This window comes from Arvicanthis niloticus, chromosome 14 (assembly GCF_011762505.2).
Source record: "Arvicanthis niloticus isolate mArvNil1 chromosome 14, mArvNil1.pat.X, whole genome shotgun sequence".
Lineage (NCBI taxonomy): Eukaryota > Metazoa > Chordata > Mammalia > Rodentia > Muridae > Arvicanthis > Arvicanthis niloticus.
This window is the reverse complement of record NC_047671.1, coordinates 65,644,143-65,670,383: the sequence shown is the minus strand read 5'-3', so window position 1 is coordinate 65,670,383 and position 26,241 is coordinate 65,644,143. Positions and strand designations below refer to the sequence as shown.

Here is a 26,241-nt window from a genome sequence, read left to right as displayed (position 1 = left end):
CCAGAAGGCCCGCAGTGGGGCTGTTCCAGTCACCTGTTAAGTCACCTGTCCAGTCACCCAGACACTCTTCAGTCACGAATGAAACGCCCATACTTCTTAGTTACTCAACTGTAATAAAAAATACACACAACTGGGGAGTAATTATTCATCCATACTTAAGAGTTGAATGACTAAGAGATAGTGAGGACCGGCTGTAAACCCTGGCGCACTGCGGGCTGGGAAGGACTTTGGACTCTTGGGTTCTGTGTGCAAGCCACAGGTGAATAATGAAGAGGGTGGGGGTGGGGATTAACCATGTACATTCTTGAAATGTAAGTAAATACTAGAATTTAACAACAGGGCTATCACATTTCCACCATCGCCCATTCTTGGTTAGGATTTTCCGAATTTACTTCCAACCAATGTCTTTTATAAAAAAATCAGAATGTGCCACATGTCTATATGAAACCGTCCAAGACTAAATTCAATTGTGAAAATAAATCAAGACTAACTGCCACTTTTAGAAGGAAAAAAAAGATGTTTTCGGCTTTCTTGGTTAAGCTATTATGACATATTATCAATAATTCTAAAACTATGAAAATTTTAATAAAATTTAATTTTAAATAAAATAAATAAAATTTTAATAAAATTTAATGAAAATTAACAAAACTGGCTAAAATGATTTTTACTGACTTACAATGAAAACTCTTAAGTCAATATCAACATTCATAACTTCTAAGTCTTCTAAACATTGATTTAATATTATTTTAATTGATGCTAACTTTCTAGCAGACTATTGTGTAAGGGCATACTTTAGTAATAGGGCGAAGGAGGAGGAAGCCATCTATTTTGTGTGTATTGTACGTAGTTTTAACATTTATTACTGAAGAGTATTGGATAGCTAGAAGCAGAATGATTGGTTCAGATACTTCACTATTAATCGAGTTAAAGGCATGCTCTGATTTCCTTGGATATAGACTCCTCAGCATGTCTGTGCAAACATTGTGCTCTCCAAGCTGCTTTCTCCTGCTTCCTGGATGCTGTACCTCTACAAGCTTATGGTGCAGAGTCCTTCCTTGTCCTGACTTTGTATCCGCCTGTGTGCAGGTGACCAGATCTTACCCTCTAACTGGCCCGGCGGCTGCAGGCTGACTGAATCTTTCCATGGGATTGCTCCCCATGCATCAAACTCAGAGTGTCTAACAGGGAGCTCACCGTTGAATCCCTGAAACTGTTTCTTTGCCAGAGTTCATTTTCAGCTATTTAGTCAACCAGGAAGCAAGACAAATCCTAGGCTAGTCTCTCTCCCTACCTGAAAGTAACATTTTATTACCTAAGCAGTGTAAAAGTCTCCAGTTTATATCAGGATCTAGACAGCTCTTTGCCACAGTGTTTCAATGACTATTTAGTTACTCTGCTTGTGCCTAATCTTTCCTGCCTCTACTTTCATTCATAGTGCAACCAAGATAATGAACTGAACACTCACGCCTAGAGGGAAAGTAGCAATTTAGGTAGTGCTAAAATTTGAACTATGAAAAAACCTGACACCAAATAACACAATGATGTCTTCTGATGCTTTGAAGTGTGTGTGTGTGTGTGTGTGTGTGTAATACACATACACCATATATAATCACACACACACACATATATATATGAAAAGGTTTATAATCTGTAAATAGACGTTTAGGAGGTAATCTCTGACTGACAAATTCCCGACACATAAGTGTCAGTTTGCATAGGTGTCTCATTTAATATCAGCTCTTCCAACATCCTACTGAATATGGGACTCCGCATTTTATAATTCCTGAAAGACTCAGGTCTGTGGGAGCAGCCACTCCACAAAGGGAATAGCGCCCCTTACAGTTAGCAATAGGGTAATGTTGACCGAACGGCCTCCTGTGTGCTGGAAGTGCCTCAGACATTGAACTTCATTTCCATTTCCTTCCACACCCAGGACAGTTGGACTCTGGCTCCTCCTGACACTGTAGGATTTTCTCTGGCTACTTGGACCTCTGTAACTGTTTAGGGTTCCCCTTGATATCCCATGTCTCCACAGAGCTCATTGCTGCTGCTGCTGCTGCTGCTGCTACCTCAAACACACACACACACACACACACACACACACACACACACACACACACACACACACACAAAATAAAGCATGTTTGGAATGACAAAGACCACATGCTCTCACTTATCCTTGGACTCAGAAGAGAGCACGGTAGTGACAAGGATTTGGAATGGGGTTGTAAGTGCGGGTGCAGCGAAGCCACCAACCTGGACTACTCCTTGGGTAGAAAGAAAAGTTTGTTTTTACCAGAGACTGCCAGGTTGTCCCTCAGTGGGAGTGGGGTGGGGCAGAGAACACCGGGCCATGGTGGGAAAAGTCTTGCCAGTTTTAGAGAAACAGGTGGCAGGCAGAAGGAGTGGTTCAGGCCAGAACAGCCTAAGATTTAGATTTAGCGTGAGGGCTTTGATCTGTAGCAGGCTGTAGCAGGTTGTAGCAGGCTGTAGCAGGCTGCAGCAGGCTGTAGCAGGCTGTAATGGGCTGTAACGGGCTGTAGCGGGCTGTGGCGGGCTGTGGCAGGCTGTGGCAGGCTGTAGCAGGCTGTAGCAGGCTGTAGCAGGCTGTAGCAGGCTGCAGCAGGCTGAAACTGTGTAGTTGGCCGCCCTGTTGGGGGTGGGAGGAGCGTGGGGGGGGGAACATAGTGGCTTTTCTTGATAAACAAAACCCCACCTTTACAAGATTCTGGGGAATTATGGATTTAGGCTTCTTGTTTACCCGAGAACAATCCTTCAGTTTATCTGGTCAGTCTTTCTGTTTAGGAGGACTGTCCCCAGCTCTGCCGAGTTGGGGACCCACTTTGGACCTAACAGGGGTCAAGTGCACAAAGCTTAAGTTAGGAGGAATTCTGGAGCTCTAACAGTATGATGACTATACTTACATGTCATATACTGAAAATTACGAAGGGGATAGAGGGTAAGTATTTTCATCACAAAATAATAAGAAGGCGAGTTGTTTGTTGATACGCTAATTAGCTTGATTTCATAATTTTGTGACGTGTATATATTAAAATATCCATAAATCCGTCTAATTTTTATTTGTCCACCTGTTTATAATATAGGAGAAGGATAAGCAAAAAGCAAAGGTTATATGAAGCACAACCTCACATCACTTTTCCTGGAGAATACAGGCTAAAAATTTTTTTTCAAGTAGGGAATCATATCAAGAGACATTCAATAGAACCAAAGGGTTTGATCTCGGAAGAAATATGATTTAATGTCTTAAGAAACTGAAGATAATAAAACCACAGCCCTAGTAGTCTGTTTTTGTCTGAAGAGGCAAAAGGAAAAAGGAGACTGTGAGATGGGGCAGAGAGATGTTAAAGAAGGTCAGAAAGGAGGAGAAATGATACATGCCACAGGAGAGCACAGAAGGATTCTGGGAGAAGGACGTGAGCCGGTGGGAGGCCAGAGAGGGCAATGGGGAGGGAGACAAACTAGACAAAGTATGATGACATATTTATAAGAGACTGCCGTGCTGAAACTCATCAGCAGGAACGGCAAGATGGCTCAGTGGGTAAAGAAACTTGGCCACAAGCTTTCTGATCTAAGTTGGATCCCTGGAACCCACAAGATGGAAAGAGAGAACTGGCTCCTGCAAGTTACCCTCTGACCTCCACCCATGTACTGTGATATATGCACGCACAAGCACTAAATAAATGCAACACCAAATCTTAAATGAATTCATTGCTTTATAGTCTAACTTTAAAGATTTCTCTGTTATCTTTAATTATGTGTATCTGGGCGTGGGTGAAGGTGGGCGAGCAGGTGGCAATAATGCCCTTACACCTGTTTCCCCATAGAACTAAGATAGAGATACAGGTGAATGGGAACCACCCCTCGTGGGTGCTGAGAACCAGACTCCAGCCCATGTATTCTAACTTTTAAAAAGTAATTTTTTAAAAAAAGTTCCTTTAAAAAGGTACACAAGCTTAAATGAGAGGAAGTGAAAACCCAGTCAGGAGAGTATCCTCACCACTTGCAGGGTTGGTCCTGAAATCTCCACTGACGCTCCATTCAGCTAGTTTTGCTGGTAGACAGATGGTCAAAACAAAGTCTCATTTCAAAGTGACATTCATTAGTCTAGCTTTAAGCCCTCAAATGGAATTTCTGCAGTGCCCCGCAGGGCACGGGGGCAAGCTAATAATTCCGCTTCTTAGTCACAGACCTGTTTAATTCAAGAATGTTTCCAATGCATTTCTATATGAAATTAGATTATTCATTATGATTAATTTGGCAGGAAAGACAGCCAGCTGCTCAAGAGAGCTCCCAAATTTCCTAACAAATCGAATAAACACTAATTTGTTTGTTTGTTGATAGGATTATAGAATTAGCAAAGTGGCCAGTATGCTTAAGCATGAGAATTCAAGATCCGAATTATTTCATTACAGATTATTTCTGTGACAAGAGGAGTCAAATGGGAATCAACTGTCCAGAAACTGAAACAAAATGCGTTGCTGAAAATAAAGGATACCTGAATACTGGACAGGACAAATCTTCTTAGAATGTTTTACTTAAGTTTGACAGTTCCATCCATGACCACAGCATTGATTGTATCCACACCCCACTCCAACATCACCTTCCCACTTCATCTCCTCTTGTTAATGAATTCATTGTTTTTCAGGACAGGTTTTCTCTGTGTAGCCCTGGCTGTCATGAATCTCTTTCTCTTTCTAGACCAGGCTGGCCTCAAACTCAGCTCCACTTGCCTCTGCCTCCTGAGTGCTGGGACTGAAGGTGTGTGCCGCCATACCTAGCTTGTCTTCTTTTTAAAAATAATTCACTACGTTTAATTAGCACTGCTTGTGTGCACATAGATATGAAGCCATCCACTTGAGATTGAGTAACCTACCTAAAAGACGACTTCTCTTCTCCCAGAAACCACCAACTGTCTGCTCCTCAGTAAGGCGTGGGACTTGGAGATTAAGGCCATTCTCAGCTATGTTGCAAGTTTGAGGTCAGCCAGCCTGGGCTACATGAGACCCTCTCTAGACAGAAGATGGGAAGAAAGGAAGGGAGAAAGCTACAGTGTTTCAAGAACTCGCTAGGTACTGGGAACAAAAAAGCATATCTTTCTATGGATTATTATGTCATAACTACTCAATGAGAATTTCTAGTATGAAACCTAGGAATCTGAATTGTTTAAAAAGAATTTTTTATTTTTATTCATGAATATGTGGGTGTGCCTGTAAGAGCGAATTTACACCCTGGGAATACAGGTGCGTGCTCACAGAGGCCGATAGGGGTGTCAGACCCCTGGAACCTGAGTTGCAGGCAGTTGTGCAGTACCCTCTGGGTGCTGGGAAGTCCATTTTAGGTCCTTTTCAAGAGCAGTGACCTCCTCTGACTGCTGAGCCAGCTGTCTCTGCAGCCCCAAGAAAGTGAACTACAAGAGATTCCATCTGAAAGCGAAACAAGAGAAAACAAGACACAGAGGAAGTAGAGAGAGAAGCCTCAGAACACAGGCACACAAGACCCTGTCCTCAGTGACCATTGTCCATCCCCCCGCCCCCCCCCCCCCCAGAGAGCTGTGGAAGAGATGGCTTTGCACAGCTCATTGCGTAGGACTTGCTCAAGTTTCTTCACTGGAATGGTTCCTGTGTTGTTGTGGGCCTCACTCTCCTGTCCAGCAAGAACAGTTTCCAACCCCATCCCACCCCCCCAGGATGGCAGCCGCATCACCTCAAACACTGTGGCTGCCTGTAGACCAGCCTGGTTTGATTGTTGATCTTCTTTGCTCCCAGGCCTCTGGTCCACACAAGCTCCTTTAAGGCATTCTTAGTTTCCTGGAGCATTGGTCTCTGCTTTGGTTCATTTCTCTTACAGAGAACTTTCCGAATGGATGCCAGCCCTCTGTTTTCCTTGCCTGTCTACTGTCCACTCTTTGGATGGACATCCACAGAGCCTTCCCTTTGTCTTCCCAGGAACCCTTTCTGATAAGCATCCTTCCTCCTGTTCTTTCTCTGCGTCACTAGGTGGAAGAAGGAAATAGGAGCGTCTAGCAGTCTTTCTCATAGTGATCCGGCTGGAAGACTGATGTGCATGCTGTGAGCTGAACATAATAGGAGGAAGCCATCTGTTGACCCCAAGCTCATCCTGTCAGCCAGGCTGAGGAGAGAGCCCGCAGCCTTTCACTTAGAATTAAAGCACACCACAGAGCATCTCATACAGCTCAATTTTGCAAAGGCGGCGTAAATTCTGTGAGCATAGGCAGGAAGAGAAGTATATTTTTATACACAGTGAGTCAATGCTATTTCCTAAGCCATTTTCAAGGGTTGTAAACCTCCAAAATCATCAGCAAATTTGACAGCAGCACATCAGTCACTAGGAAGTTTCACCAACGGGCTAGAAAGATTGGTTCAGTGGTCAAAAGTACCAGATACTTTTGCAGAGGGCCCTGGTTCCATTTTTTTTTTAAAATTCTACTCCCACAGAACCTGATGCCCTCTTCTGGTGGTGCACAGACATATAAGCAGGCATAGCACCTATATACATAAAATACAAATATAAATAAATATATTTTAACTCCCCAAGCGAACTTCATCACCAGCTCCCATAATCACTGCTCTAAGATACACTATAGCTAAGTGCCACAGGGTTTTCTGGTTTCATTTCTGTTGCTGGGATAAAAGTACCCCAACAAAAAGCAACTTAAGGATGAAAACATGTATCTAGTTTGCATTTCTGCGATTCAGTGTACCATAACAAGTGTGCTAGTGTGAGTGAGAAGGTCACCCCTATGCTCAGGAATCTGAACATGTGGCTTCCAGATGTGGCACTGTTTGGGGAGGCTTAGGAGGTACAGTCTTGCTGGAGGAAGTGCCTCAATGAAAGTACACAACCTTGCCTTCTACTTGTCCATGGTCTCGGGTTCGTGCTTTCTCTCCTTTGTGCTCCCACCACCATGCCTGACATTTTAAGCCATCGTTCAATGCCATGATGGACTCTTATCCCTCCAAAACTGTCAGACAACAGATACTGTCCTATAAGTTGCTTTTGGTCGTGGTGTTTTATCCCAGTAACAGAGAACTAATACAGCAGGGAAGCCATCATGGCAAGTGCTTGAAGCAGCTAATAAATTATATCCATGGTCAAGAGCATAGAGAAACTATCATGTCTGGTGGGTCTCAGCTGAACTTCTCTACTCTCACAGAGCTCAAGACCCTTTACCTAGGGTATGGCCCTGCCCACAGTGGGCTGGGCTTCTTTATACCAATTAATTAAGACAACCCCCACAGACACGCACACAGGCCAACCTAAAGTAGACTGATCTTCATTGAGACTCTCTGCCCAGCTAATTTCAGGTTGTATCAAGTTGACAATTGAAGCTAACCATCACTGGCGCCATAATAATATGGGCTAGAATGCTTGTTGTATATTCCAGGCACACTGCCATAGATTTATACCATGACACATCAATATACAGTTGAAAATAGAACAGAAGTTACTTGAAAAATATAATGGTCTCTAATAATGCCCACAGCTCAGTAAACTCTAAGGGGAAAAAGAGAAAGTATCGCTGCTACCCAGTACCCAGTAGCTACTCAGCAAATGCTTGTTGCGCCATGTTTTGAATCCTCGAGCTAACTGCCCTAGTCATTTCGCTCTCCCTATAATGACTGCATTAGTCTCTCCTTTTCCTGAAGTAACAACTAACTCTTCAAGGGCCAGAGGAGTTGACTCTGCTTTCAGACATTGCGTGACCATAAGCAAGCTGTCTTCACAGTCAAGCTCTGCTTATAATGAGGGTAGACCCTCAAGTATGTTCTCCTGGTTATCACCCCCAGATTCAGCTTGCTATCACGTGGGCTATTTCAGTACATACCAGGTGCTAGCATGCTTGTCCACCCTTCTTAGTCCTCTCTATCTCTCCCCAATCATGTCTTTTCTTCCCACTCTTCCCCACATCAAAAGGGGAAAGAGTAATTTAGAACATTTTCTTAGTAATATAACCTGCCAAAAGAGATTAAATTTTGATTTAACACATACGTTAATTTGCTTGAGTTAATCATTTAACAGTGTGTAAACACACCACCAAGTCATCATGTTACACAGCACAAGTACATGTAACTTTTATTTGCCAACTAAAAGTAATCATGCTAGGCATGGTGGCACATGCTCTAATGTCAGCACTGGAGAGGTAGAGGCAGGAGAATCCAGAGTTCAAGGTTATCTTTAGGTGCATAAGGAATTTTAGGCCAGCTTGGGCCACAGGAGACTCTGTCTCAAAGGAAAAATAAATAAACATAAAGTAATATCTGTAAAAGCTAAATATGGGGCTAGAAAGATAGAGCAGTGATTAAGAGTATTAAATGTTCTTCCAGAGAAGTAGTTTCATTCCTAGAACCCACAGCAGCTCAGAAACGTCTCTAACTCCAGTTCTAAAGGATCTGACACCCTCTTCTGGTTTCTATGGCCACTAAGAACACCAAGTGATGCACAGACATATATATAGGTGAAACACCTATAGACATAAAATAAAAAACTCGAGAGCAGTGAGCTTCAGATATCCTGTCTTTGCTGCCTTTTTTCCCCTCCCAGGCTGGCCTGAAGTATCAGGCCACAGTCAGGACACCAACGGATGATGCCTTGAAAGTAATCAGCTTTGTTATGTGGCATGGGATGAGAATCCCTCACTGCTTCCCCTTCCAGAATTTCCCTGAGGAGGAGTTCAGTGAGGAAGGTGATTTGTCCGACAGCCTCAGTTACTGAGGAGACCACCACAGAGCATCCAATGTAACCAAACATTTCTTCAGCCATCCTGGTGTGGAGGAAGTAGCAAAGTCAAAACATCTCACATCACAGCAGGCAAGAAAACAGAGAGAGAAACAAGAATCAGTCAGAGGTAACATGTCCTCAAAGCCATCCCCAGAGACCCATTTCCTCTTCCTCTTCCTCTTCCACCTTCCAAGGGTTCTAGAACCTTCCAAAATAACCTCCACTGGCTGCAGAACATTCAAGACAGGAACACATTATAAACAGTCCAGGTTTGAACCACACCATCCTGTGTGTGGGCCTTTGGACCACAAAAGGCCCAGGGCATCTCAAAAGCAAAATACATTCAGTCCTACTTTGACAGTTCTCATACATCTTGTTTGATTGCTGAGACAAGTCTTTCTCATGTCACCTGGACTGGCCTTAAACTTATTTTGTAGACAAATCTGACCTTGAATTCCTGTCTCTTTTGCCTCTACCTCCTCAGTGCTGAATTTCAGGTATTTTGCCACCATACTGACCCCAAGTCCCCATAGTTTAACAATGTCAACATTATCCAAAAGTCTTAAGTCTAAAGTCTCTCCTGAGACTCAAGGCAATTGCTTAGCTGTTCTTGTCAGGTATATGAATCACAGCGATGTGAAAATATACACACACAGTAAACATTCCCATGTAGTGCATATTTTCCCCGTAAGTTGGGAGGAGCTAAGGTGGGAGGAGTAAGGAAAGGAAAAGGAGGAGTAAGGAGAGGAAGAAAATGGCGTCTCTAGCAGTCTCAGGTAGTTGTAGTATCTAGGTTGGGTACTGGGTTACACCTCTAATTGTGGGCATCTTGTTATTGAGCATTACCAAACATATAAAGCCTTTGGTTAATCATTAAGCATTAGATTCTCATTTCTACCGGGTATCGTGTGGATGGCGGGATGGTCTGGGCTCAGCCCAGCCTTGTGGAGACAGCATGGGAGATTGGCAGAGCCATCTCCCACGCTGGTGTCTTGTAGGTGGCAGGGCCAGTGTTTCTGGCTGGTCGTTCCTAATTGTGGCGAGCCCGTGGCCTTTGGCCACGGCGGCTGAGCTAGGCAGAGCCTCTGCCACTTAGATAGTTGGCCTAAGAAAACGTCGTTTTAAAATATTACTTCAACATTCCCACTTGGAAAAGAAGAGCACAGACAGGAGGGGTGGGACCAAGAACTAGACTAGAACCCAGAACTAAAACCCATGGCTTCACATCCAGTAGCTGAGGTACATGATAGCACAGTGTGAGCCCCAGCAGGCTCAGGCAGACCTGCCACTTGAAACCTACATGACCTCTATCTTTGCATGAAGTTTTTGCTGGCAGGCATTCCACATTACTGGATATCCACCATCCAGTGGTCTCTCCATTGAGGCTTTATCCTCATAGCCTCTGACAGGCTGGCTGCCTCATGCTCTCCTTTGTCATGATGGTGCAAGCCTCCACTGAGCCATTACTGTTGTGTTCTGCATTCCAGTAAAAGTAGTTTCCAGCTGGAGCAGTAGCTACAAAAGAGACACACTGGGGATGATCTAGTACTGCTATGTTTTCAAATACTAAATTCTTGCCCCCAAGATCTGGTTGCCCTCAACAAGCAGATTTTCACATATACCAAATGATGCTATATAAACCTTGCTCTCAAATTTAAAGTTAATTGGTTAATAAAAGGCTAGAGGCAGTGACTAGCAGTAGAGAGAGAAAGGCAGGACAGAAGAATCAAGTGAGGGGGTCTCAGAGAGACCAGAAAAGAAGCAGGAGGAGAAAGAAGATCAAGAGAAGGTCTCCAGAAGAGAAGATAAACCATAAGCACATGGCCAGGAGAAGTGGACCATGAAGATAACCCCGGCAAGAATTAAACAGCAAGAATCAAGGAACGTATGGCTGAGATGTAGGTTAGAACAGTTCAAAACCTGCCCAATCTAGGCTTATGGCTTGTAAAGAACATACCAGGATTTTGTGTATTTTATATGGGCTAGTTAGAATATATAATTCATTTTACAGAGATAAATATACAATATTTGTCTCTCTGAGATAGATTCACTCAATGTGATTATCTCTGTTACAGTCATTCAACTTTGAAAGGCATGGAATGTTCCACTGTGTACATAAAACCTCTGTTCCTGTGTTGTTGGGCACCTTGGTTAGTTATGTAGCTTAGTGATTCTCCGTAGTTCCACAGTACCCTTTGGTGATATGTATTTGGAGTCTTATGGGTGAATACGCAGGGGTTGTACAGCTGGGTCATCTTTGTACATGTGACAAAGGATTAATACCTAGCGTACACAAATGATTAAAAACTAAATGAGAAGTCAAACAACCCCATCAGTAAATGGAGTGAAATGTGCAGAGAGGTGAGATGTAAGTGGCCAATGCCCATATGAAACATCTTCAGCTTAACCAGCCATAGAAATATGCAGACTAAAACAACATCAAGATGCCATCTTTCCCCAGCCGGAGTGGCGGTCATGAAGGAAAACAAAACTAGAAATATTGGTGAAGGTTGTGTCTCCATAAATATTATTTGAGGGTTTCTACCTGACCTTTGATATTTTAGTTCCCAAATAAAAGACACAAAACTTTTATAAGTCTTAAAGCATTAGAGCTGGGTAGATATCAACTCTCTATGTTATTTTATCTACTTTCCTGTCAATAAACCTGAGAAATGACATGTCATGTTTCGACTGGGCCACTCTTACTCTAACTGGCTAGCCCTCATGTCCATGTGCTCACAATCCACCTATCCCATGAAAACTTTTTTCTTCCTTCTCTTCTCTCTCTCTTCCTGGTCTCTTCCTCAGACCCTAAGACCTGGAACTGAAGCCCCACCTACCTCTGTTCTACCCAGCTACAGTCTGTAGGCATCTTTATTCAACCGATAGTTTCAATTAAGAGACAAGTTTTCAACAACAAAAACTGGTATCTGTGAGAATTCACTTGACTTGAGGCAACTAGACCTTGGGATATAGAATTTTATATTACAATACATAGCAACATACCAAACCTCAACAGCTATGGACAAAAGAGAACTTTAATACACTGCTGGTGGGAAGGGAAATTGGTCCATCCAATGTGTCCAGTCACTATGGAACAGCTCAAAAAAACAAGAACGAACTTTTAATTTTTTTGAGCCTGCAATGAGTGGAGTCTGGCCTATTTCTATTCTGCCTGTACAAAGCGTGCAGGTCTTTTTTTAACAAGTATGGTCTCTTTGTTTGCAAATTTAAGTGTAATCCTTTTCTTGCTGAGCTGATATTTTTCACATCTTCTGCTTCACTGTTTGTTCCTGATTCTTGCTGTAAACTTGGCTAAAAGAAGCCAGCAATAACCATGTGACAGCTTTGAAAGGGCAACATAAACCCCATTTGTCTCCATTAAAGGACTAGGCCTAATTTCAAAAAAGGCCATGAGGCACCAGCTTTAGGAATAGACCATAAGTTCCAGAAACTAAGTCATAAAACACCAGTTCTAGGAACAGACCTTAAAATCTAGAACAAGATCATAAAACCCCCTCCCAAAGAACAGCTTGGGGTTAACCACAAGAGTGGGGAAATATCTCCGGATGTTAGGCAGTCCTATTTCATCATATGGTTAACCGTTCATAACATAGAAATGCAGACCACTGACCACCTGTGACAGCCTAGTACCCACCAACGAAATTTTAGATTACCTAATTCTTCTAGAGAGTTCCCTCAGTTCCCTGTAACAAGGCCTGTGTGCCTTTGTGCTTTTGTCTATGGTAGCCATTTTAGAGAATGGTTGACCCCCGCATGCTGGTTGTTTCTGCAGAATAAATGCTCTTTGTTTTTTGCACACAACTGAGTCTGGGGTCTTCCTTCAACGGCTTTCAGACTCTTACAGCTTGAATGCTGTGCAACTATGAAATCTCCAATTAGATTGGGTCATTGCTCTTAAATTCAGCCTCACTCAAAAATTCCAGGACAGAGATATGACAGAAGCAAGTTATTTGCCAGACGGTAACATGAGTGGCCATTAGTCTGCATCCCAGTGAAGTCACATTTATGCCTAGAACCTTATGAGGCCAGTCTTTACTATTTGTTTTCCTGTTGGCATTCTGGTCTTTGAACATTCAATAGAATGCCCACTAAGCTCTATCTACACAGTAGGGCTTCATTAGCTTACATTTCCAAACACTTCCCACAGATTATTTATTGAGGTTGAAGAACCACATGGTCAGGTTTTCTCACAACCCCAGTTTCCTCTTAGCAATTCTGGTTTTTTATTTTGTTTGTTTTTTGTTGAGATTTGGTCTATCGCTATGTATTGCAATGCTAAATTCTATATATACCCTGAAGGTCTAGGCCTATGAGCGACTTCTCACATTTACAAGCTTTTGTTGTACAAACCTTGTTCCTTGATTTAAAGCTGTTGGTTAAATTAAGTTGGCTACAGCAAATTACTGGAGGGATTAGAGGTAGGTGAGTTTGGAGTGACCTGGTTAGAAGAGAGACAGGGAGGAGAGAGGAAGAGGAGGAGGAGGAAGAGGAGGAGGAGGAAGAGGAGGAAGCCGCCATGACCATGAGCTATGACCAGGAGAAACAGCAAGTATCTGGGGTACACCACTGTGGAGGTAGCCAGGCCTGCAGTTAGACAAGTAGATTAGGGGTGACCCCCAGTAGTTGTCAAAATCAAATAAAATAATTATAGTCTGAGTCTCATTTATTTGTAAGCTAGTCAGGGATACGCTTAAATTGCTCTTACTACAGTTTTTGTTTTTTGTTTTTCAAGACAGGGTTTCTCTGTTCTCTGTCCTGGAACTCACTCTGTCGACCAGGAGGCCTAGAACTCCAAGGCCCACCTGCCTCTGCCTCTTGAGTGCTGTGACTAAGGCAAGTGCCACCACCACCAATTTTGTTATTTTTACATAGATGTGACTACAGGCGTGACAATAACAAAGTGAAGTGAGTGCTTACATTGGCCTGGGTTCCAATACATTAGGTCCATAGCATCTTCATACCATGAACTTAAAGAGGACATTGTCAGGGTGTGAGCATGCCACAGAAGCTAGCTGCTCCCCTCATGATGGAAACCGAGACAAGAATAGGAAGTAGCCAGGGATAAGCCACTCCTAAGTACCCGCCTTCCGGTGACAGAGTACTTCCTCCGTTAGGTCCCAAACCCAAAGTGTCTAGAACTCTAATCTAACTCTGCTGTCTGGAGAACAAGCATTCAAAACACCAGCCTGTGAGAAACATTTCAGATTCAGCCATAACACTAGCAAGTTACCAAATCTCCATCAGTAAATTAGAGCTGATAGAAAATACACACCTATAATAACCCACATTTATGGTTCTCACTATCAAGATAACCACATCTTGCTTTCTCTTCTTTAACTTAAAACATACTTGGTCATAAATAAACCATAACTTATAAAAAACAAGTGTAACAGTAAAGTTACTGACATCTCCATAAGCAACAAGGAGAGAGGACAGATGGTCCAGATTTATGAAGCATCTCTGCAAGGCTAAGGTTCTGATTCAATGTCTCTGTCACAACAGCAGCCATAGGGAACTCAGCATGGCATCTTCTGGTGACATGATCTAAGGCTTGAAAAAAAAATGGCTTCTCTCTGTACCGAGTTCTTTTTTTATGGGAGGGAAGCATGTATGAAGCCCCCAACACGCTTTCCCTTACACCTGCTTAGCCACACACCCTCCTGCTGCCCCATCACCCCTACCTGGTCCACCACTGGTTAAAAGAACGCAGTTACCACAGTAGATGAGACCAGCCTGGACACGTGGCTTTCTGAATCAAATTGATGTTCTGATAGGAGAAAATAATGGGGAAGCTGGGGACACAGCTAATAGTGTGTGGTAATGAAACAGAGGAAGAGAGGAAGAGAAGGATGGAAAGGGAAACAAGGAAAGAGGGAGGGAGGGAGGGAGGGAGGGAGGGAGGGAGGGAGGGAGGGAAGGAAGGAGTGGGTAGGAAAGTGAGAAAGAAATAAAGGAAGAGAGCAAGGAAGAAAGGAGAGATCAAGTCATGGCGTTGTGGCAAAAGTGCTATAGGGCCCCTCTGTGGAGGAAGTGTCCTTCCTTGTCCTCACAGTTCTTCCTTAGGACCTGTCATCAGTCCTTCAGCAGTATGGGGACCTTAACGATAGTGACTGAACATCAGTGAAGATGAAGTCCAGCAGAGCGTGTTAGCTGTCTCTTAACACCTAATAACAATACTGACAGACTTAGTGGTCTGTATCAGCAAACACTCTTTACCTCCCAGTCTCTGCAGGCCAGGCGCTCAAGTGTGGCTTGTGTGGGTGGTTCTGGCTCAGGTTTTCTCATGACACAGAGGCAGACATCGCCCTGGGCTACATATAGTCTACCTGGAGGTCCTTTTTCTTAAACAGTTTATCTACATGGCAAGCTGGCCAGTACCACATGTCACACATTAGAAGCAAGTGAGTAAGTCCAGTTTAAGTTTAAAGTTCGAGGGGGAAAGCCTGTGAAAGGAGAAACATTTCACGTATGGCCGCAGACTTTTAGACATACAGTAAAACAGCTTTGAGCGGCTCCCTCTGTCTATCACGTGACGTGGCATCCTCCGGGCTTGACAGAATCCTCACTTAATCTTCTAGCTCTCTTCAAGGTGATGCTTGGGGCCTGCTCAGTCCGAGGCTGGCTCAGTCCAAGGCTGGCTCTTCTCCTGAGTGCTATTTGATCTTCCCTTGGGCTGCACTGTCGTGGCTATTCCTCCTGAAATCTTATCTAGGCCTCTTTCTCTTTTCCTTCTGCTCTTTCCTCCTGCCATATAGTAATTAGTAACTGATAACTTGGGGTTATCGATGGGAAAGTAGATTCTAACAGCATGGAAGGTAGGCAGTTGTCCAGATACTGTGTTGCTTAAGGCATATTAAAACATAAAGGCTATGTGTGTGTCTTTCATCTGGGAACATAAATGGTCTAAGGCAGGAAGTAACCCGGCAATGGGATTTTTCTATAATATTATTACTACAAATAACAACCTACTTCTAAGGTAAAAACAAATCTAAACAGCTACTTGTAATCATAATGTTTGAGAAGCTGAGGCAGGAGGATCACAAGTTTGAGGTCAGCCCGAGCTACATACACATTAGTACCCTATCCCAAAACACTAAAAATAAATAAATGTAATTTTTAGAAAGACATGCATATGTCAGAAGAGCATATGAAAAGGTAGTTAATATCATATGGCATTAGAGAAATGTGCATTAAAGCACAGTGATTCAGCAGAATGGAGGCAGGAAGCAACCACAAGCCTTTGATATGTTGGAAATAAAGTAAAAAAAAAAAAAACCAAACCCACACTCTGAGCATGTAGTTGAAAGTTTGCATCCATAGAACTTGGCAGACAAGTGTTTATAGCAGCTATATTTGTAATTAACAAGCTTTGGACAAAACCAAGATGTGTTGTTAGAACCATACAATGGAAAAGGAAAGAGCTGTCAAGCTGAAGGAGACTAAGGTTCCTGTGTTTACTGCTAAACGGAAGGGAAGAACCCGTCTTCAATCGACACTCACCTCGATTCTAACTGTATGACAAAGCCATAAAGAAGACATTAAATAGCCCACAGCCACTAAGGTTTGATGGGAGGGTGATAAGGCAAATTGAAGGAATTTGGGAATAATACATATTTCGTGTATCATGGCAGGCGATGATACAAGCTGTTGCCAGGTCCCAGGGAGGAGCCTAGTGGAATCACCTCTAAACCAGTGAGAGGATTGGAACAATGATTTGGTTATTTAAGTGTGCTTGCTGTGCGAGGACCTGAGTTCAAGTCCAGCACCCATATAAAAGCAGACACAGAGAGAGACAGACCCCTGTCGTCCTTGCACTAGGGAGGTGGAGACAGAAGGATCCCTGGCTTGCTAGCCAGCAAGTTTAATCAGATTTGTCGGCTGTAGGTTCAATAGGAGACATTTTTCTCAAAACATAAGGTACAAAGGGATTGAAGACACCTGGCGTCAACTTCTGGCTTCCACATACAAAAGCACACATGAACACATACACGTGCAGACACAGAAACACAAGCCATAGAAGGAATGACACCAAGAGTGAACTCTGATGTGAATTATGGGCTTTACCTGGTAAATATGTCAATGTTGGCTCATCATTTGTAACAAATGTAGCAACCAGTGCAATAACAGGAAATGCAAGACGGGATGGGGACACCGCTTATGGAAACACTGTTTTGAAATATAATGCAAGACAGGTATCTGGCAAGCCAAGGTGTGCCCTGAGAAATCCTGCTATGCAACAGATCTGGGGGGTTATAGGGGAGTGAGGAGCTGGAGAAGGGGTAGAGGCAGACGACAGAACATGTAGACAGGCAGATAGACAGAAGCAGGGCCATGAAGGCAGAGAAAAGCAGAAAAGGGGAGAGAGACAGAGACTGGCCTGGAAAAGAGAGAGAGAGAGAGAGAGAGAGAGAGAGAGAGAGAGAGAGAGACAGAGAGAGAGAGAGAGAGAGAATGAAGAGTTGTGGTGGTGGAGGGCCATCCTTTTATACACACCCCATATTTCGTGTACCTGGCCATGGCAGGCGATGATACAAGCTGTTGCCAGGTCCCAGGGAGGAGCCTAGTGGAATCACCTCTAAACTAACAAGCTCTTTTCCATTTTTTTCTATAAATCTAGAACTATACCATAAGAATAATGTCTACATATTTGAGACATCTGGACTACCATCAGGTAAAGTCTGTCTGCCGCCAAGCCTGACAGCCTGAGTTCCATCATAGGAAAAACATGGAGGAAGGAAAGAACTGACTTCTACGAATTGTCCTCTAACTTGCCCACACTTGCCATAGCATTCATGAGTGTTGCATGTAGACACACACACACACACACACACACACACACACACACACACACATTTAAAAGCACTGTGGTTTTGGTAAAATCTTAAAAGTACTTACAACAAAGGGAAGTCCTGTGCACACAGCAAATGAGTTTAAGGGGTGTGTCACAAGAAAAAAGCTGCCAACATCAAGAGGCAAACAGAAGCTCTGGATGGATGGATTTTCCACATTGCGTTACAATCTGCAGGCCTGGAAAGGAGTTTACAAGATTTTGTGTGATGCTTTTTAGAGATTTATTTCCATTAATTTTAATTGTGTGCATATGTGGGTATGTCCGCATGAGTGCAGAAGCCCGCAGAGTTGAGAAGAGGGCATGGGAGCTCCGATGAAGCTGGAGTTTCATGTGGTTGAGCCCCACATCATGGGTCTTGAAAACTGAACTCAGAACAGTCCCAAGAGCAGCATGTGTTCTTGGGTGAAGAGCCATCTTTCCAGCCTAGAACTCATTATATCAACCAGGTCAAGATGGTCCTGTGCCTCCTGAGTCCTGGTATAAAAGTGTGTGCCACCACGCCCAGCACGACAGTGTTCAAAACAAGCCTCTTCTGACAACTTGGATGGTAACTGCTGTCTGTCACAGAGTTAGTGGCAGAGCAGGGACTGGAAGGCTTAATGATCTTCCCAGATCTTCATGGACTCCTAGTGAAAACCGTGAAGCGCAAATATAAGCAAAACACTTATTTGGATTCTGAGTTTTCAAGACTCAAGTTTCTTTGAATCCAAACTAATGGTCAAAGGCTTATACTCCTATAAAGTTGAGTGTTTGTGTCTAACATATTTTATACTACTCCAATTTTAATATTAATCTTACAAGATTTTATTTCTAAACAAATTTTAAGAATATCTCTTCTAACTCAAGCTGGCTTCAAGCCCACAGCCAAGGAAAACGTTGAACTTGTGATTTTCCCTATCTCTGCCTCAGTACTACACCTGCTTCTATGGGGTAGTGGGGGTTGAAGCCGGGTTTCATGCATTCTACGTGAGCACCCTACCCTGAGCTACACTGCACGCCCACTAAGCTTTTCTGTGTACATCAATGCACAGGGATGAGTTTCATAGACATAGTTCTCTGAAGTAGATCACATAGTTGACGGCACTCATTGCTGGAGTGCCCCCTCCTTTCCTGCTCCCACCCCCCACTTCAACTAATCTCCCTCCTTCCCAGTTTGCCTTCCCGTTATTGATAAACACTCTGTTCAAAGCGAACTTGAGGAGGAAAGGGTTTATTTATCTTACCAGTCACAGTCCGTCATCAAGGGAAACCAAGGAAAAAAATCAAGAGCAGCTCAGCTTGGTGGTCAGGGTCCATACCCACTGAGCCATATCACCTGACCAAATATTGATTTTTTTTTTTTAATACCAAACTGTGTATTTTGGCCAGAATTGTGTTCCTTCATCCTTGTGACCCTCTGTAGGGAGTTCCATCAAGTACAGACCCTTTGTCCTACCTGCCGAGTATGTTTGCACCAAAGAAACCTTTCTGAAGTTATTTCAAAACAGAAAACTTACAGCACTAACATCACATAGTGTTTTTATCAATATTATATGACACATAAATTTTTTATTACATTAATTTCTTTATTGTGGGGGGAGGGGTGCACGAGTGAAGGTCAGAGCAGAAGTCTCGGTTTCTGTTTCTCTCCCTTGATCACACCAGTCCCAAGGACTGAGCTCTCATCATGAGGCTTGGCAGCAGGTGCCCCTACCTGCTGAGCCATCTTGCAAGTCCTTGAATGATATTTTAATTATAGAAAACAATACCATATTCTGCCGAAAACAGGCAATTTGTGTAATCAAAGCAGCTGAGCTCGTATAAAAATAGGTTAGGCAGCATTATCCAGCAAGACTTCAGCTTGACATCTGTTTCATTAAAAATATCTTTTTAACTGATTAATTCTAAAGCTAATCAAAGGCACCAATGATATAATGGTTTATTTGGAGCACAAACCGGATTTCTGAGTGTTAGTCCCTTGAAGTCATCATTGTATTATTTAACCACATTTCAAAATGAATCTTTAGATATGTCCAATATCATGTGAACGTCTCAGCATCGTACACACCAACATGGATCCAATTTCTTCATCCACCATTGACAGAATAACATTCTATGGTCCATGACTGTTTTTATTTCGAGTTGCATGCATGATATTAAGTAGGGATGTGTGTTGTGGTACACATGTGGAGATCAGAGGACAACTTGGCAGAATCGGTTTTCTTCTTCCATTTTTAAGTGACTGCCCTTGACCTAACCCAGACACAAGGCTTTCACGGCAAGTGCCTTTACTCCGAAAGCCATCTCAACAGTCTCTATTTTTATACCTTTAACAGTTTTTAGACTTGTCATTTGGGAGACTGACATTGTGGATGAGAGACAGGAAAACTTCAGCCACTCCCACTCCTAGAAAATAGTGTAACGGCTTTATAGGAACAGGTTAAGGTCTGGGGGGAGGGGAGGGTCTAGTCACACCTCAGATGGGAACACAAATTCCTCACGCAAACATTGTTAGACTTTGAAGCAGGACAGAGTTCTCAGCAAAGGAAGTACGGCTGTGGGTAGCCACTCCCTCTGTACCAACAGCAGATCAGCAGAATTATGGAAACAACTATTTCATAAAACGAAGGTCAAGATTCTGTCCTTAAGTGAATCCATGCTGTGTCTGCAGCTGTCAAGACTCAGATGAACTGTGTATAACAGATGCCCATAATTTCTCTCAGCACTCTGGGCAGTACGTACGTGATCTGACGCCCAGAGCGTACATTATAGCACACGTTGAGCCTCTCTACACGGTTGAGTGGCTTGTTATCTATGGCTCCATTCTGACAGTGTGATGGTTAGCGGGCTGTGTACCATGGAAATAAAGAGGAACTTAATGCAGCTACAAGAGGAAATGACAATGTATGGGAGAAGAAATGTTTCATGTTAGAAACCAAGAAGGTCCCCAACCAGGCTCTTAGACACTAACCATTTTCTTGGCCATGCCAGACTGGAAGTTGCTTTTATGTAGAAGCAGCTGCATTTATGTAGAATTGCTCTGTAAAGGGAAGATGGAAACCACATTCCCTCCATGCATCTGGGCCCCCAGGATGATTCATGCCTGCCTCAGCCCTTACACAGCATCTCCCAAACCTGCCTAAGAATTTTACATAGCTGCCAAAATAGAAGGAGAAAGAAACAGTCATTTGAGAACAGCTGCCTGGCCTGGGATTGACATCACCAGGTGCTGTGTTCCTTAGCATTTCCCTAGGCAGACATCCCTAGGAGTAGGTGGGATGCTGTGCAAACGGGAGGAAGCGCAGAGAGGTGGGGGAGAAAGGGAGGAAAGGAGGGAGGGAGGAAGGGAGGGAGGGAGGGAGGGAGGGACGTTGACTGACTGAGATTTACCAGCTGAAGGTCTGGAAGGCCGGACGGAGCACACTCTCATGTCAGTTACGAAGCAGACAGCTGTGAAGTGGGAAGCCCACAGTAGGTTGGTTCTGTGGGGGCTGAGGGTTTTGCAAACACCTTGGCTTGAGTTTTTCATATTCTAACAACATGTTCTAACCCCAGCCTCAGTCCTCTTCTGCATGCTGAAGCTGAGGTTAGACCTCTGACTCAGACGTTCGTGGTTCTCAACCTCCCTAACGAGGCAGCCCTTTAATACAGCTCCTCATGCTGTGCTGACCCCCAACCAAAATTATTTTTGTTGCTATCTTATAACTGTAACTTTGTTATGGTTTTGAATCATAATGTTTTAGAGACAGAGGGCTGCCAAAGGGGTCTCGACCCACAGGTTGAGAACCATCGCTTACGAGCCTGTGTAGAGTATGTTACTCCCAAACATGGCATTTTAGCGTTTAAAGAAAGAGCAGAAGTAAAGGTCGGTGACCTGTGTTTACACCCACTCTTATTCCTGAGGTAAGACATGAACAAATTCCCTAGCCTACCTGCAAATTAGGTTGTAAGACCTTTAGGCAACCAGAGATAAGTGATAATGGGCCAACCCTTTTTATCTTAGCACTCAGGAGACAGAGGAAGATGAATCTCTGTGAGTTCGAGGCTAGCCTGGTCTACATCACAATTTCGAGGCCAGCCACAGCTATATAATAAGTCTCTGTCTTGAAAAATTTTTTTTTTTAAAATTTGTACTGAGATGCAGAGATCACAGTATGCATGAGAGAGAAAGAGAGACAGACAGGGAGAATGTTGTGATGCTGTGTGTGTGTGCACGCGTGTGTGAGTGTGTGCCTGTGTGTTCGTGTACACATGTGAGTGTGTGTGCGTGCGCGTGAGAGTGCACTTGGGCGTGTGTGTCAGGGGTTGCTCACGGTGGCTAGAGACATCCAATGCCTGGAGCTGACGTTACAAGAAGTTATGCGCCACATGACAGGGGTGCTGGGAACCTTGGTGAGCATTCTTAACCACTGAACCATATCTCCAGCAGCTTAGTATTACAGTTATAAGTATTCAGTGCTGAAGGCTGCCTTATTCGCAGTGGGAAAATTGAGTCTTTTTTTTTTAAACATCAAGTTTATTGATATATTTAGAAGGACCCAAGCAGGCAAAATATCGAGGTAGTAAACACCATTTTGTAGATATCTTTTCACTAAAATTCACATGAAGTCTTTCCCTTGGGGAACAGAACTGCGACATACCTCTGTGTGCAGCTTGTGTGCCCTCATTCAGGGGCTAGGGGGTGTGGAAAGGAAGCAATTGCAAAAGAAACCTGCTAGCGGGTTTACACTTGGACCTTCGCACATGCCATTTCTCTACATGTTCCGTGCGTTTCCTTCTGCTCTGTAGATGGTGTGTGTAATGGACAGATCCACACAAGCCATTCAGCACCTCACCTGCGTGCCACAGTGGCGGAGCGCACACGTCAGCACACGTCACACCACCGTGTGCACATCCACACGAACACTTGTCCTCGCCAGTGGATTTGTATTAGATTTTTGTGTGACTGTGCTTAAGCATTGCATATTCCACATCTGTGCGCTTCGTTTGAGGGCAGAGAAGGAAGGAAAGGCTCTTTTAAGGCCCAAGTGTCTGTATTCACTACAGACTGTAAATTATGGCCCCCACTTCATTTCTAATTTCCTTTTTGTCTTCTGTGTGTTCGTGTGTGGCTACATAAGTGTGGTCACATGTGCATGTGCATGTGGAGGCTGATATTAATCTTCCTTATCCTGCTAGATAGACAGATGTTCAGGCCACCAGTTTGTGAAATAGCCCCTCCCCTCTCACAGATACCAGGGGAAGCCTATTGAGAGTACTGTCCATGAATTCCCCCACCCTTTTGACAACTTATCACCATTGCTAGATAGGAGGGGCTCATGAGGTGCTGCGCCTCCCTTAGGAGTGTCTGGGGAATGGAAACCTGTCTCTTCAGTGGTGTAAGCACTAATAAGTTATTCACGCTCCTCAAGTAAGGATCCCTAATTAAATGTATTGTTTCACAAACAAATGCTTCAAGAAAACAAAAGGTACAGCTGATGAATATGTCAACTTGTAAGTATGTGATAACCCACAGGTGTCTCTTGGGCATAGAGGGGTTATGACGCTTCCGGCCAGGGTGAGTTAGGGGCTGCTGATTGGACTGACCTCAGAGGGGAGACATGGTGACAGGAAAAGGTGTGTTTAGATTTGAGTATGAAGGGCACCGGCACACACGTGCCTTCTGCCTCTTCTACAATAATGCAGTGATAACCACAGCTTCTTGCTAATACCCTAGCAGTGACCTCTGATGACAAGCTCCAAGAAATGCCATGCTGAGTATAGTCTATTGCTTCGTGTTTTGTTTTAAATTGGATAATTAAGGAGATAGTTTCGGCTTTAATTCTGCCAGTAATTCCAGCTAGAGAGCTAGTGATAGCTCTGTAAAAACTCTGTCCCCAAGGAAGCCAGGATTATAACTTTCCCTAACAGATCCAGTGGGTGCAGTACGTTATGGGTCATCAGAATACCTCAAGGCTTGGGATGTTCTGAGTTAGTGAATTAGCAAGTGAGTGAATTAGTGAATGTTTGGGAAAGCATGGCACACACTGTACCAACTCAGGAGGCTGTGTGTGCTGTGGGACCATGAAAGGATAGCTTGGTTTCTGGTAGAGCACTGGCTAGAGATAGCCGGAGACCCTGCAAGGGATGGCATGCATTTTGCCACACTCTCAGACCCCAGGCTCCTGACACGAGGCCGAAGATCTCCATTGAGAGGCCGAAGACCTCCACTGATCAATCACGTAGGACAACGCCCTTACCAGGCTCTCCACAGGTAGAGGTTGTGACTACAGATCCCTCAAGAGATCTCCATATTAATGAGATACCTAAAGGCCAGAGGGCGTAGCCAATTAAACATTTCTTTCCAGACCCTCCTCTTTCCCTATTTAAGTCAGGTCCACCCTGAGAAATGGGTGGTAGGGGGAAGGGGAAATGGTACAGCTTCATTCACTTTTCTCCATGACAATAAACCTTTTAAAATCATGAACTTCCTCATGTCTTTGGGGCCCCACTGTAGGGAACCGTGGAGAAGGCCTTTGAGTACCAAGCCAATGTTTAATCTCCTGCCTAGAAGATTTTTCTACCTTCCTGCCACAGAGCCCTGCCAACTTAAGCAAGCTAGCCGACCCAGCCAAGCTAGTGCCATAACCAAGAGTCTCCACCCCTCAGGGTGCCGCCCGAGCTTCTCTCACTCGACCCTCTCGCGGGCAGGTCCAGCCCGTATGCCCGCCTTCACCGTTCTTCCGCGGCTCCCAACAGCATCTGGGAGCCCAAAGACAGAGACCACCGGTCTCCCAGTCAGCCACTTCGGCCCGGAGACCCCTACTCAGGAGCTCTGACCCCGAGGGACTTCAGGCTGAGACCTCTCCACGCCCGGGTGGAGCCCCAGCAGCGTCTGCCTGGCACTTTGTGGAGGGAGCCCAGTCAAATTCCCACGCTTCTGCTTCTCTGAGCCATGACAGACACGTGGGAACCACAACTCAGCCCAACAGGACCCATGCCCACGTGCAAGCTACAGCCCCACAGTGTGCCAGGCAGAGCATGGCCATGTTCAACCAAGCTGCTTGTGACTGGGTGGCGGGTGGCTTTGGGCTTTGTTCCTTGCCCTATGCCTCCTGTGATATACATGTTAACTGGAAAGGATACTTTTTTTTTTTTTTTTTTTTTTTTTTTTTTTTTTTGAAAATGCTGACCATGAGAATGGGGAGATGGCTCAGTGCTTAAGAGCTTCTTACACATCCGTGAAGGCCAGAGTTCAGAACCTAACACCCACACAACTAGTCAGGCACCTTAGATACAACTGTTATCTTATCTCTGAGTCAGAGATAGGAAGATCGCTGGTAACAGGAGCCCAGTGCTGTCATCTGGGTCACTGAGTCAGTCATCTCTCTCCAGACCCTTGTTTACACTTTTAATGTACAGATACATCACAATATCTCATGAAAATGTAACAATGTATTTAAAATAATTTAGGCACACAATTGGTGTTTTGCAACGGTTTGTGTGTGTGAGCACACATAGCTCTGTGGGTGCCTGTGACTGTGCATGTGCACAGAGACCAGAAGAGGATGTTAGGTGTCCTCTCCCCCTCTTTGGCCATCTGTAATGTGATCTGGTGCCCTCATGTGGTGTGTCTGAAGACAACCACGGTGTACTCATAGATATCAAATAAGTAGTACTTTTTTAAAAAAAAAAAAAAAAACTGTGAACAAATGAATAAGGTCTTCAAATAAACTCCCATTAGGCATAGTGGAGTCTTACACCTCATGACTTGGTTAATTTTGACCTTTAACCTCTTCTGCTTAGTGCTTTGAAGGCAAATGATGTCACTCGAGCAGTATTTGATGCTGAATGTTTATTCCTGATATCAGCCATACCTGGATATGTATATCTGAAGTGAGAGCAACGAATGGCTTGTGCTATTTTTTTTTTTTAGATTTATTTATTTTATGTATACGAGTATACTGCTGTCTTCAGACACACCAGAAGAAGGCACCGGATCCCACCTCTGATGGCTGTGAGATGTCATGTGGTTGCTGGAAACTGAACTCAGGACCTCCAGAAGAGCAGTCAGTGCTCTTAACCTCTGAGCCATCTCTCCAGCTCCTGTACAATTCTTTACAGTGACACTCATGACAGAAGTGTTGCTGGTGGTGATTTGGGGAGAAAGGAAATATTCACACATTATAAACTACTTACTAGCACCTCTAGCCTTTGTGTGGAGGGAGGAGTTGAGACAGTGTAGCTCAGCCTAACTTTGAGCTATGGAGCCAAAGATGACTTCCTGTTTCCATCCTCCAATATTAGAACTATGGACACAGCCTCACCGCCAGCAACTCTAGCATCCTGATGCTACATGCAAGCAGCAACCTCTCAGTTGAGACCACCCAAAAAGTTTCCAGACATTGTTAAATCTCCCCTGGTTAAAAATAGAGCTGTGTGCAAGGTAGGGCTACTAACACACAGGCAATGACCTCTGGGAATCTAAACCACATCTGTCCCTTTACAGTGATCCTCTGGACTGCTCCATGTCTGGACTATATGGTGTATCTGTTGCTGTGAAGGCACTGGGATTGATAGGGACAAAGTAAAGCTTTGGATATTTCCACATCTAGAAAGGTTAATGAGAAGAATTTGAAAGCAGGAAG

General features: G+C 44.0%; 1 long non-coding RNA gene across 2 annotated transcripts in view; it reads right to left on the bottom strand.

The window, feature by feature from the left end:
• The window catches only part of LOC143434367 (uncharacterized), a 28,232-nt gene extending 22,246 nt beyond the window's left edge, over positions 1-5,986 (bottom strand). Inside the window, exons 1-2 of one of the 2 annotated variants that reach the window (XR_013103828.1) lie at positions 5,725-5,986; positions 2,717-5,444 (exon numbers count right to left, since the gene is read on the bottom strand). This is a non-coding gene — a long non-coding RNA (uncharacterized LOC143434367). The remainder of the gene's footprint in view (positions 1-2,716; positions 5,445-5,724) is intronic. The other variant, XR_013103829.1, reaches the window with a different exon arrangement.
• Positions 5,987-26,241: the final 20,255 nt, after the last annotated feature.